This window comes from Diceros bicornis, chromosome 10 (assembly GCF_020826845.1).
Source record: "Diceros bicornis minor isolate mBicDic1 chromosome 10, mDicBic1.mat.cur, whole genome shotgun sequence".
NCBI classification, from domain to species: Eukaryota; Metazoa; Chordata; class Mammalia; order Perissodactyla; family Rhinocerotidae; genus Diceros; species Diceros bicornis.
This window is the reverse complement of record NC_080749.1, coordinates 16682105-16694629: the sequence shown is the minus strand read 5'-3', so window position 1 is coordinate 16694629 and position 12525 is coordinate 16682105. Positions and strand designations below refer to the sequence as shown.

The following is a 12525-nucleotide window of genomic DNA, read 5'->3' as shown; positions in this document are numbered from 1 at the left end:
TAGTGTGACAATTTACCAAGTCATAGAAAAGATACTTTATATCATTGTTATGCAATAAGAAGAAAAGACAAGCGTTGTTCAAAGTACTCAATAAGTTCCCTATATAAAACAAAAAAAAACCTTTAAATCTCAATGTTTAAAATTACATCATACTAAGTAAATATTAGGTTTTTTTTTTTCATTTCCATATACATTTATAACCAACTACAAGAGAATTTTTAATGTTTTGAAGAAATTTTTCAAAGGTCACGGAACAATCCTAATTTTTCCCATTGATTAAGATCACTTTGCACAGTTGAAGCTTTCATGAACATTTTTGCAGTCCCATATGCTATGTAAAGCGAGGATTGCCTGTATATTCTTTATATGAAGTGACTGAGCTTGCAAGAAAGTAAAGGAAATCTTTTGAACCAGTAAAAAACAGGAGTGCCAGACTGTGTCTGTTAGCAGTGATCCCAAACTTTGAGATTTTATGGGGCAAGGACATTCTAGACAGATGGACAAAAATGAGAAAGGAATCGCATCGTTGTGGCTTGAGGACAGGGAATGTTGGTGGGCAGAGTTGCAGGAAATAAGAGGTGAAATATTGAAGGGGATGAGATTCTGGGGTTCCTTTTATCTAGCAGATGAATTTTAATTTTTCTTTAGGTAAAAGCATTTGGATAGATGTTATTGAGAGTGCAATATTATTTTTTGTTTTTGGTAACAACTCTAGTAATAGAAAAATCAGACAACAAAAGAGAATTTTTTTCAGAGATATCAATAAAAAGTTTATTGCAATGCAAAATAAAATGAATATATTAGGTGTGGAATGTTGATAAAAATCTAGAATCTCAGTTAAGAAGTGATCACTCTACAGTGACATGTTGAACATATTCTATGTACCTACCTCTGTGTTCAGTATTACATGTAAATTAAATGCAGTGGATAAAATTGATAGTATTTGGTTTAAGTTCCTGTCTACAGATTTAGCTATAAAGCCTTAGGGGTTTGATGTGATTCAATGATTTTCACCTTGAGACAAATAAATTGCAATTGATTATTTTAATTTATTTTTCTAAAATGTTATTGAGTACAACTGACATAAGTACTGTAGCAGAATGTTTGTGTGATATAAAGATTAAACATTAAGTGCTAGGTTGTAGGTCTCAATTAGAAAACACTTGATTTCTGATAATTGGCGGAGGCTGGGGCACACTCATCAGTGCTCAAATATTGGATGTAATCTATCAATCACTTTAACCACTACTTATTGAGGCCCATTTAGAACGTTGGCATGGTATTGATGTTTAGATACAGCAGAGGACAGGATGAGTACTAAAAAAAGACAACAATGAAAAATGGAAATGACAAAAACTAAGACTTAGTTTTAACAACATGGAAAGCTACTTGTCTAATTTGAAGTTTCCTTGTTCTAGTTCTAAAACTTCATTCCATTTGTATTCCCAATTATGTCTGGAAGTAAGGATTGAGATTTATATGAAGCACTTTCAAAACGAGCTGTATTTAGCTCAGTTAATTTTTCCAGCAAAATAATAATTAATAATCCATTCTATCAATAGCCAAATAAAAATTTAAGTTTAATAATCTGTAAAATACAGCAGTTTCATAAAATATAAGATACAAGGTTTCTCTAAAGGAAGCATAGAGTCTCATTGGTCATTAAACACATGACTGCATGAAGTTAAATAGAATATAATTTATTGATAATTGTATCAAAATGCAGACTTTTTAGAATTGTATGAGATGTCAAATGTCATGTAAGCCAGCTCCCTATGTGATTTCATCTGGTGGGCAATTTCCATGGAAAAGATGATGTTTGAATTGACCCAAAATGGTGGTAAAACATTCCCTATTATTGCCAGGGAGACCGTTTGTGAATTATTCTTCTCTAGCGTGTAGATCAAGCAGCAAACTGAACTCTGTGTTTCTGCCATGTGGCTCCTTTACAAATGCAAAACACCCTTCGATTGAACCACCTAGATAGGTTTCTGCTTTAAAGAAGAAACATATTCTGCCAATTTCTACACTCTATAGGGCAGATTGAAGCTGTTGACTCAGTGTTCTACCCACCCTCATCTCATACCAGACACTTTTTTCCAGAGCCGTTCCTTATTTGTGATACAATATTTATTGGCCCAAATAGCTAGATGCCATCTCACTTCTTCCCTGGAGATTTCAAATCATGACATAGATTCAAAAAGGAAGCCTATGGATTCCAAGTGGAGTGAAAGTGATTAGAAGAGGAACTGCCTCAGTCACGTTAATTGTGTGAGTGAAGTGAATGAAGTATGTTAATAGATGAGCTAGGCTGAGTGTAAGAGAGCAGAGCAGAGTTTCATTTCCCAGTGTTTGGATTGGCAAACACAGCTTTAGTATTGTTTAAGTTATTTATGACCACAGCAATCTCACAGATAAATGTCTCTGTGGTGCTTTTAAAAATGGAAAATGATACTGGATAGGAAAGCAGAAGGCAACAAATATTCAAAATCCAGTGTCCCTGTACCTTAAGCATGTAGTAAATAACAGCTTGCACTACAGTGTGTGAAACATATTAAGAATTTGATTAATATGTTTAAGTTCACTCAGTAGGAAATAGGTGTGAATTTTGAAAGTGATAAATGACTTTTTTTGTGGTATTTTAACAGCTGTCACTAAAAAAATGAACAAAAATGATACAGCATTTTTGTTGTGTCTAAATTTTCATTCAAAAACAATTTAATGTCTTTTATAACATGTATTTTATTTTATTAAATGGATTTTATGCATCTCATGGTGCCAAACAGCTGACATTCATGCACCTCAGGATTAAAAGTCTTACTTGTTTTATAGTATATATTAAAAATAATAATAAGTCCCTTTATATGACTAGGGGTTCAAATGAGAAGAAGAGGGAAGATAGGCTTATTAATGTGGATGGAATTTCAAATTAAACAAGAACTATGGTAAAAAAAAAAAAGTGGGAATAAGCACATGAAAAGATGCTAAACATCACTAATCATTAGAGAAATGCAAATCAAAACTGCAATGAAACATGACTTCACACTTATTAGGGTGGCAATTATCAAAAACAAACAAAAAAAGGAAAATGTGTTGGCAAGGATGTGGAGAAATTGTAACCTTTGTGAATTGCTGGTGGGAATGTAAAATGGTATAACTGCTGTGGAAGCCAGTATGGTGGTTCCTCAAAAAATTAAACACAAAATTACCATATGAACCAGAAATTCCACTTCTAGGTATAGACCCAAAAGAATTGAAAGAAGAGACTCAAGGTATTTGTGCACCATGTTCACAGCAGCATTATTCACAGTAGCCAAAATGTAGAGACAACTCAAATGTCCATTGATGGATGAATGGATAAAAAACTGTGATATATGCATGCAGTGGAGTATTATTCAGCCTTAAGAAGGAATGAAATTCTGATACATGCTACAACATGGATGAATTTTGAAAACATTGTGCTAACTTTAAGTCAGACACAAAAAGACAAACATTATGTGATTCCACTTATACAAAGTATCTAAACCAGTCAAATTCATAGGACAGAAAGTAGAACAGTAGTTACCAGGTCCTGGGGGTAGGCAGTAATGGGGAGTATTGTTTAATGGGTGCAGAGTTTCAGTTTGAGATGATAAAAAACTTTTGGAGATGAATAGTGGTTATAGTTGCCAACAATATGAAGGTACTTAATGCCACTGAGCTGTACACTAAAAAATGGGTTAAAATAGGGAAATCTGTTGTGAGTATTTTATCACAATAAAAATCAGTGAAAATATTTTAATTTTGAAAAATATACTCCACAAAACACATAAAACAAAACAGAATTTCAGAAACTTCTCATACATACAAATAAATTCAGTTTTATTTGGAGTTTAAGGAATGTAAATCAATTTCCCTGACTCTAGATACTTTGTCTTTCTCCTAGGTGACAGTTAAACGAAATTCTTATTAAAATATATCTGATTTTCCATACAGTTGGACAAAATGACTTTATTTATTAACCTTAAATAAAATATAAACTACAATGTATATATTTATCCAGATAGCTGTTCTGAATTGAGTATAAAATTGAGCTGTTATTGAAGATCTGAAATAAATTACATTAAAACATATGAAATCTATAGACCAAACTTTATAAAAAAAGAAATGATATAAAGCTTGATAAACATTTTAGACAATATTATAATTTTTATGCTGCCCCTCTAAATTCTAGTTTATGCTGAGTTACCACTATTGATTTTCAGAGTTGCTGGTTTTGATTTTATAGTAGTAATTGCACACTTTCAAAAAGAAATACTTTAGTGCTACTTATTCTAATTCTTCATTTTATGAATCAACTATTTCTTTTAACATCAATTTTTTTCTTGGCATTATGACCATGCAATAAACTACTCGCCCTGGAGGAATCTGTTACTTAGAAAGATAGGTATTGTATGTGTGTGTGTATAATATTTCCATATATTAAATGAAAAGTGAATTTTAGTGACAAGAAAATTTTCCTTCTATAAAGAAAAAATATGTTTCTTTCGTTAAGATAATAAAGATTACTGGACTAACATTGTTTTTCTGTTACATTGGTTTTTAGAAAGTTCAATGGCATATTCAACTATAAAAGCCACGTAGAGCTTCATTTATATATTTTATTCCTTTCCTTCCTTTTTTTAAAGTATTTCTCTTTTATCTGTATTTTTCTTCTTTCTAATTTAGTGTTATACATATTTTATTATTTCCCAGTTCAGTTTCTTATTTTAACTCCAGCAAGATTTTGAGCTAACTAATAAAACTAAATCCAATAAAATAAAATGATAAAGTTAGTTACAAGAAAAAAATTGGAAAATAAAGAAATGTAGTGTTAAGAGCCAAAGGTGTAGCTAAATAATAGTGCTGTGTGAATCCGGAGACAGGAACATACACTGCCAGCTGGGTGCTTCAGCATGCTGTGATTTATATGACTTAGCTTTAGCTCTGTGTTGTGGGACTTGATAGTAGATAAAGATTTTATGTGAAGTCGTGAGGGATGAAAGTTGGGAAAGGCTTTGGTATGTGACCAATATATGTCTATTTGCAATTTGAAGGCAGATGAATTATTATCTCTTCTAAGAAACTTTTCTACTTCCACCTGTTCATGTTTATGATTACTATGATTTTCTAGGATGCCCTGTGGTTATGTTCGCAAAATCACTTACCTGTCTCATACTCTAGACCTGTAATGTTCAATACAGTAGCTGCTAGACACGTGTGGCTATTGAGCATTTAAATGTGACTATTTCTTGGTTTTGAGTTTCTGAAATTGCACATGGTTAGTATAAATTTAGACTCCAAATTTGTACAACAACACAGACGTAGTAATTTGATTTATCATGGGGCACTTTTCGTTTTTTTCAATCATTCCCAGAGCCAGGTCGAGACAAGCTTCTTCTTATTTTCTTGCATTGGGAAGTGAAGATTTTTTCTCCATGAGTCTTGCATTCTCATAAAGTCTTAGATTTAATGTAGTAGCCTCAGCTCTGCCTTGTGTGAACATCAAAATCTGCTTCCTTTATTGTAACTAAGTCCAGACCTCCTGCCCCTTCTCGCCAGGGCTCTCCCCAGTCGGTCTGGTTGCCTATTGCTCTAGATTTCTATTTTCTTTCAATCCTGCAAGCTCAGCTGTACTATAGCTTTGTGTGAGCCTGTGTGCATGTGTGTGTGTGTGTGTGTGTGTATGTGTGTTATTTCATCCAGTATTTTTAGGTTTATTATGGGAATATTTCTGAGTTAGCCTAATTCTTGATTTTCTGGAATCAGTTTTTTGTTTTTTATAGTATTCAGTGTTCAGTGGAATGTTGCTTAAGATTTGTAAGAGAGGAAGGAGATCAAAGTGGTGTTTTAGGAAGATTATTTTGGTTACTCACATGTCAATAGATTACAGGAGAGAAGACAGTAAATCAACATGACATTTATTTAACGCCTTTGATGATTATTGAGAGATATCAGGTTTTAGATTGAACACTAACCTAAAGAAAAAAATTACTAAATGTAGTCTGTTTTTTTGAATGTATATAGAGTAGCTCCCCCTTGCAACTGTATTAAAAACTGACATCACAGACTTTTTTCTTTTTCTCAAGAGGGTTTCACAGTTGAGAGAAATGTAAGGGGGAAAAATTGAGCATTTAACACTTGCCAGAATTGTCAACGTTTGGTCCATCATCTGTTGAAGACAGGTGTCTTTAACGTTTCTGTACACCGCGTGGCTTTAATTTCATCTGAAAATACAGGATTAGAAAACCAGGGATAGCACTGTCTGGATGAGAGGGGAGGGCTTAACAAGGGTCCAGGCTATTGTTCTGTATTGTAAACTATTTTACTGATTTATGCTTTTTTAGTTCGCCTTTTTTATTTTACATTCAAGCTAATAAAAAGTCTTTTTAAAAATTCAGCATTGGGCCGGCCCCGCGGCTTAGCGGTTAAGCGCGCGCTCTGCTCCTGGCGGCCCAGGTTCGGATCCCGGGCGTGCACCGACGCACCGCTTCTCTGGCCATGCTGAGGCCGCGTCCCACATACAGCAACTAGAAGGATGTGCAACTATGACATACAACTATCTACTGGGGCTTTGGGGAAAAAAAAGGAGGAGAATTGGCAAGAGATGTTAGCTCAGAACCGGTCTTCCTCAGCAAAAAGAGGAGGATTCCCATGGATGTTAGCTCCGGGCTGATCTTCCTCACACAAAAAAATAAATTAAAAAAAAAAAAAAGTTCAGCATTATGTTCTAATAAATTCTTTCTTTGATTTGGTGAGCCTAAGAGTAATCATGAGATAGTCACATGATTTTCATTAGTATCAATGATTTGTATAGATATGTTAAAGTGAATTCTTCAAGGCTTAAAACAATTTGAGCACAGTTTTGTTGATGCTTTCAACCTTCAAGGCAGAAGATATACAAACAGCAGTAAATGCTGGCCTCCCAGACTTCTATCTCAATGTTAAAAATGTATCAACAACAAGCATTTTGTTGTTGTTCTATAAAGGAGATGGTCTTCAAATCCTTAGACTTTGAAACTTTGTAGCAGTTTTCTAAACACTTAAATTCAAGAATTCGTTATTCACTGAAAATTTGAGTACCTGTTATGTGAATAAGCAGCGATGCACTCAACAGACATTGCCCTTGCTCTGACTGAGCTTAGAATCTAGAAGGGAAGATGGACATTGCATTTGTGATTCTAGATATTATATAAGGAGAACTGTAGCATTTTATAAGTAGTTATGTCAAAATGATTTCAGTCAAGACAATAGTTCTCAAAATGTGGTTCCCATGCAAGTAACGTTAGCAATACCAAGAAATTTCTTAGAAATGTAATCTCTAGGGCCCCCACAAAGGCCTATTGTGTCAGAAATAGGGGGATGGCACTTAGCAATCTGTGTTTTTAAGAAGTCCTCCACATGGTTCTGATAGCTAAAGTTTAAAAACAACTGATCTAGGTCAGGGTTTCTCAACTTGGGCACTATCGAGATTCGGAACAAATAATTCTTGGCTGTGGGGCCTACCTTGTGCGTTGTAGTCTGTTTAGCAACATTCCTGGCCTCTAACCACCAGATGCCGGTAGCATCTCCCAGTTGTAGCAACCAAAAATGTCACCAGATATTGCCAACTATTCCCTAGGGAAAAATTCTTGGTGCCAGTTCGTCCCTGCCCCCATCTCCTCCTCCACACATACACACCAGATAATGTTCAAATAACATGCTCTGCCCTTTATCTTGTTATAGCGTGTGGTCAAGTGCTCTGAAACAAGTGAAAAGGGCCTCCGCCACATTTACTCAAGATAGGAATCCTAAATGAATTTGATCTCAAGTCCAAACAGAGAGAATCTGAGTTCTAGTCCCTTCAGTCTCTCCTTTTTTTTCTTCCTTTCAACCTCTTTCTTTTTCCTCTCACTTCCCGCCCACTCCCCCATCTGTGTTTTTCCTCCTCCTGTCTTTTTCAAAGTAAGGAGTGAATACATACTCTTATAGATTAGTCCTATTTTGACCTTAAATAGTAACTCATTCTGTTGATGTTCTAAACTTAGCAATTTAATGAATCTCATGTAATTAAATTGGGGTTTGTTTTCACCTAAATTAGACTGAGCCACCTGGTCATTCCTAAGACCTTTGAACATAATTAAGAAAGTGCAGGATGTAATTTTCACTGTGTCTTGTATTAATAATAAATCAAAATATTCTCATTGGTGACATGTTATACAGAAGCCTTTATCAATCACAGATTTCCTCGGGAATTCTTTTCTTTCCAAATCTTTTGTTGTAGTTACTCATTCACTGTATTTCAAAAACTTTTCCTAGGCCCTAGTCATGGAGTGGGAAGATGTTCTAGTTTCTCATGTCTCTGAAGCAAACTCCAAAGTGGTTCAGTTTTCTGGTTTTCAGATCATAGGAGGTCCTGTTTGAGGACATACTGCTAGGAGCCAAGTAGGTAAAGCAGTTTGAGTCAAAAAGCAGAGGTCACTGCTAGTGTAGTACTAATGCGTTCTGATAGGCTCATAAACATAGGTACACTTCCTAGAATCCTTGGCTAGACCTGGGCTTGTGGCCTGCTCCCACAGGGTAGTTATGCTGGCAGGCTCATTACAGGATTTGACGCTTATTTACATTGGCTAATGCTGACTGATGCCGAGGGTCGAGGGTACTTTATCTCCACTAATGACAGATTCTTGAGCAGGATGGTAGCAACACAGTTGTATACTAAAAGGTGATGGATATAATGATGACGATCATGGTGATAATAAATTGTAAGTTTCAAAGAGAGCAGAGAATTGCAAGATATGGCTGGTATTGGAATAAATACAATATTGTCTAGATTTTGGACAGAAGATTTTAGACATAATGTCAGCTAGATTTTTTTTCTTTTTGCATTTTTAATTGCTTTTTATTGGGACAGTGCATAACTATAGTGGGGGGGACAGGTAGCGGCCCACTGCCATCCAGCTCCAACTCCCAAGGGGTGAAGTGCAAAATACAAACAGAGAATCACAAATACAGCATGGTATAAGGGGGTTAGGGATCCAATAAATTGAGGTCTTCAGGGGAAGGGCCTGCTCACAGTCTCATACTAGCACCCAGAATTCTCAAAGGTACAGATTGTAAAAACCTGTGCTCTCTCAGGCTTACTCACAATAGTAAAATCTCATGTCTCCAATGAACCCCGAGTCAGAGGATACCTGGAGGATCAGGGACCGTCAGAAAGGAGACAGGTGGAAATGGTCAGATAAAAATGGGGAGAGAAGAGACACAGGGGGAAAGACATTCAGAAAAGAGACAGCCAGAGATTGTCAGAAAAAGACAGAGGGGCTGAGACAATAAGAAAAGAGACAGCTAGAGACAGTCAGATAGACACAGCCAGAGAAAAGACAGCATAAGACAGGCTAACTCAAAGTTTCCAGAAGCAGTGCTTCCATTTCAATGGCACGCTTTGAAAGCCAACATGACCTAGGTGGAGGTTACAGAAGCACTCACACACACATGAGCATGTTTTTATTTATGTATACTATATATTTAAAGGGCTGGCCCCGTGGCCTAGTGGTTAAGTTTAGTGTGCTCCACTTTGGCGGCTCAGGTTCGGTTCCTGGGCAGGGACCTAGACCACTTGTCGGCAGCCATGCTGTGGCTGCAACCCACATACAAAATAGAGGAAAACTAACACAGATGTTAGCTCAGGGTGAATCTTCCTTGGATTTAATATACATTTATTACATATATATTTAATATATATTATTAATTAATTAATATAATTATAAATGTTTATTATATAAAATTTATATTATATGTATTTCCTATGTATAATTAATTAATATATTTAATATATTTAAATAAATATGTTTATTTATACATAGTAGATATAAGCCCCTTTCGGAAACCAGGAAAGGGGTAAATAGCTCCTGGAGGGGTCTGGGTTCAGAGCAGGAGTTGAGGGACCGGGCAAGTGGAATGTTTTCCTTGCTGCATGGAAAGCAGCATGGCCCACCCTCTGATGTTAAAAAATATCAATTTGCCTCATGATAAAATTCTCATGAGGTGAAGCACAAGGAAAGGCAGAGTAGGGAAGCTAAAACCAGGATTCCGGGTGTCAAAGGAGAAGTTGGGATCTTGGGAGCCAAGCCCTCTCTAGTTTGCCAGTCCAAAAATATTGGGGGTGGAGGTCAAAGCCTCAGCCCTTAAACCTTCTCCAGAAGAATGTCGAGCCCCCTGGCAACCTCCTGTTGCTCTTTTTTCTAAAAAGGATTTGGGAGGGCCAAGGGGAGGGAGAAGTTGGCATCTTAGGCTGGGGAAGGGTGACTGGCCTTAAAGAAAAAGACCAAGGCTTGGGGCTGGGCATCCAGGGGAGACAGGGCACGCAGATAACAGGTAACTGTCACCCGCTCTGGATTCTGTTACCTCTTTGAGTCTAACTCCCTGCTGAGGGGAGGAAGGAGGTAGTGGAGGGACGAGAGACAAAGGAAAGGCTTTGAGGAGTGGGGGGCACAGTCCCTATGGAAAGGTTCTGTCCCTCTGCCTCCACCGCACAATCAGGCCAACTCATTTCACAGTATAAAACACTGTAGCAGGACAGGCTTTACAGCGCCCCCTGCTGCCTGAATCAGAGAGGCCCAACAAGGAAGGCCAGGAGAGGAGGCTGAAGGTAGGTTGAGGAAGCTGGAATAATCTGTAACCAGAAAGGAGGGCTGGGGACTGATTTGGAGGGATCCTTAGGAGGCAAGAAATTCGAATCAGAGCCAGTTTTGCTGGGAGGGAGCTACTGGACTGTCAAGGAGGGAGGTTCCCATTTCAGAATAAGTCTGGGTTGGGGGAAGGAGATTATGACAGGGGCATCAACTTCCCTCTAAAATGGGCTTCAAATCAGAGAAGGATGTAACCACATGGAAAATTTGGGTAAATCAGCTAAGGTCAGGGGAGCAGGGAGGAGCAGCCTAGTCCCCAACTTGAAGGGTGGATATGGGAGACATTGTGGGAGGTGTGGCATTTCCTTGTTGAGTCTCTCTAGAAAGGATTCCAGCCCACCCCACAGCCCACCACCTGTACCCCTTTTCCTCCAGCCCAAAAGTGGTCATCATCCCCAGCCACTCATCCCCAGAGGTTGGGTTGAGGTGAGACAGCCAACAGGCAGCTGGGGGTGTCCACCCCCCACACCCCCAAAGTCACCAGCTCTCTGGCCTCTCTGGGCCACAGAAACAAGAGACAGCACAAAACACAAGGAGAGCTTCCTGTCTGATGGCTGTGACGGCAGAGGGTCAGACAGGAGAGGCAGAGAGGCCACGTGCCCACTTAGTCTCTTCCTCTCTCTCTCTTCCTCCTCTTCCTCCAAATCTCTCTCCCTTATGTGTTTGTTTTATGTCTAAAGAGTTCACAGAGCAAGAATAGGGGAGGACGAGTTCAGGGGGTCGGAAGGCTGGTCACTGCCGCAGCGTTGGGCTCCCTTGAACATGGAGCCCTCTATCTCCAGGCCTCTGAGGACAAATGATGAAATGTATGAAGAGTTAACAACAAGGAAGGGTTTGCCCAGGACTTGAACTTCACTGTGTGTAAAGATTGAAGCTGTCAGGTTGGGGGCTGCATCTTGGCTGGTCTGGAAGGACAGGGGCGGTGGGGGGTGCAGCAGCAGCCGCTGAAGCCATCTTCCTCAGTGGATACTGTCCCCCACAAACCTCTCACCTTCCCCAGTGGGCCCAGCCCAGGGCGCCTCTTTGTGGGGGATCCTGCAGCCTGGTTTGTGGGCCACCAACACAAACTTCAGACACTCCTTCTCCTTTTGAGGTTCCTGATCTTGGACTCCAGCTCTGCCTTTTCTTTCTTCAGCTGATCTTCCTCCACCTGGAGTCAGTCAGCTCCCTCTGACGGTTCCTACATTAGCTGCTGCCAGTTTGTTTCCTTCTAGGGAACCTTGGCTTCTCTTCCTCCTCTTGAGTAAGAGTTTCCTCCCGGGGTCTCCTAGGCAGGGCTCGGTTGGGCGTGCAGACCCAGGTCCAATGATATGTTTCAAAGAGAGCAGAGGGATGTAAGATGTGGCTGGTATCGGAATAGACATAACATCATCTAGATTTTGGACAGAAGAGGGTAATCCACCCTGTGTGAGGAACACTGAGAACAGGTCTGCCACGTGGTTAATCAAATGATTGGCTACTGGAGAGGGTGATGTCCTGGAAAATGCACAGGACAAGACGTGGCAGACTTGAAGAATTCCATTCTAGGGAGATGTAGGTGCATTGGAAAGTGAAGATGTCCCTTAGAGGCTGGTGGGTAAGGAAAGAAAGAAGCAACTAACAGAATAGGGCCCTATTTGTCTAAAATGCCATCAAAGAATAAGAAGATGTCAGATAAAAACAAGCCAATGACAACAAGACAAGAACAAGAAAAGTGGACCTGTATTAAAGAAACTTCACAACTGTACTTCAGGACATCACAAAGAATATGTACCTTTGAACTAAGAAGCCAGTGGAGTCAACCCCATCCCTCAAGTATTATCTGCTATTTCTAGAGCAAAACTAATTAGAGACCTAA

At 38.6% G+C, this 12525-nt stretch overlaps 1 protein-coding gene and 1 pseudogene across 4 annotated transcripts in view; one reads left to right on the top strand and one right to left on the bottom strand.

The window, feature by feature from the left end:
- DPP10 (dipeptidyl peptidase like 10) overlaps positions 1-12525 on the top strand; it is an 802065-nt gene that overhangs the window by 429949 nt on the left and 359591 nt on the right. The gene's annotated exons all lie outside the window — the stretch shown is intronic.
- On the bottom strand, positions 11372-12052 carry LOC131410566 (protein FosB-like; annotated as a pseudogene).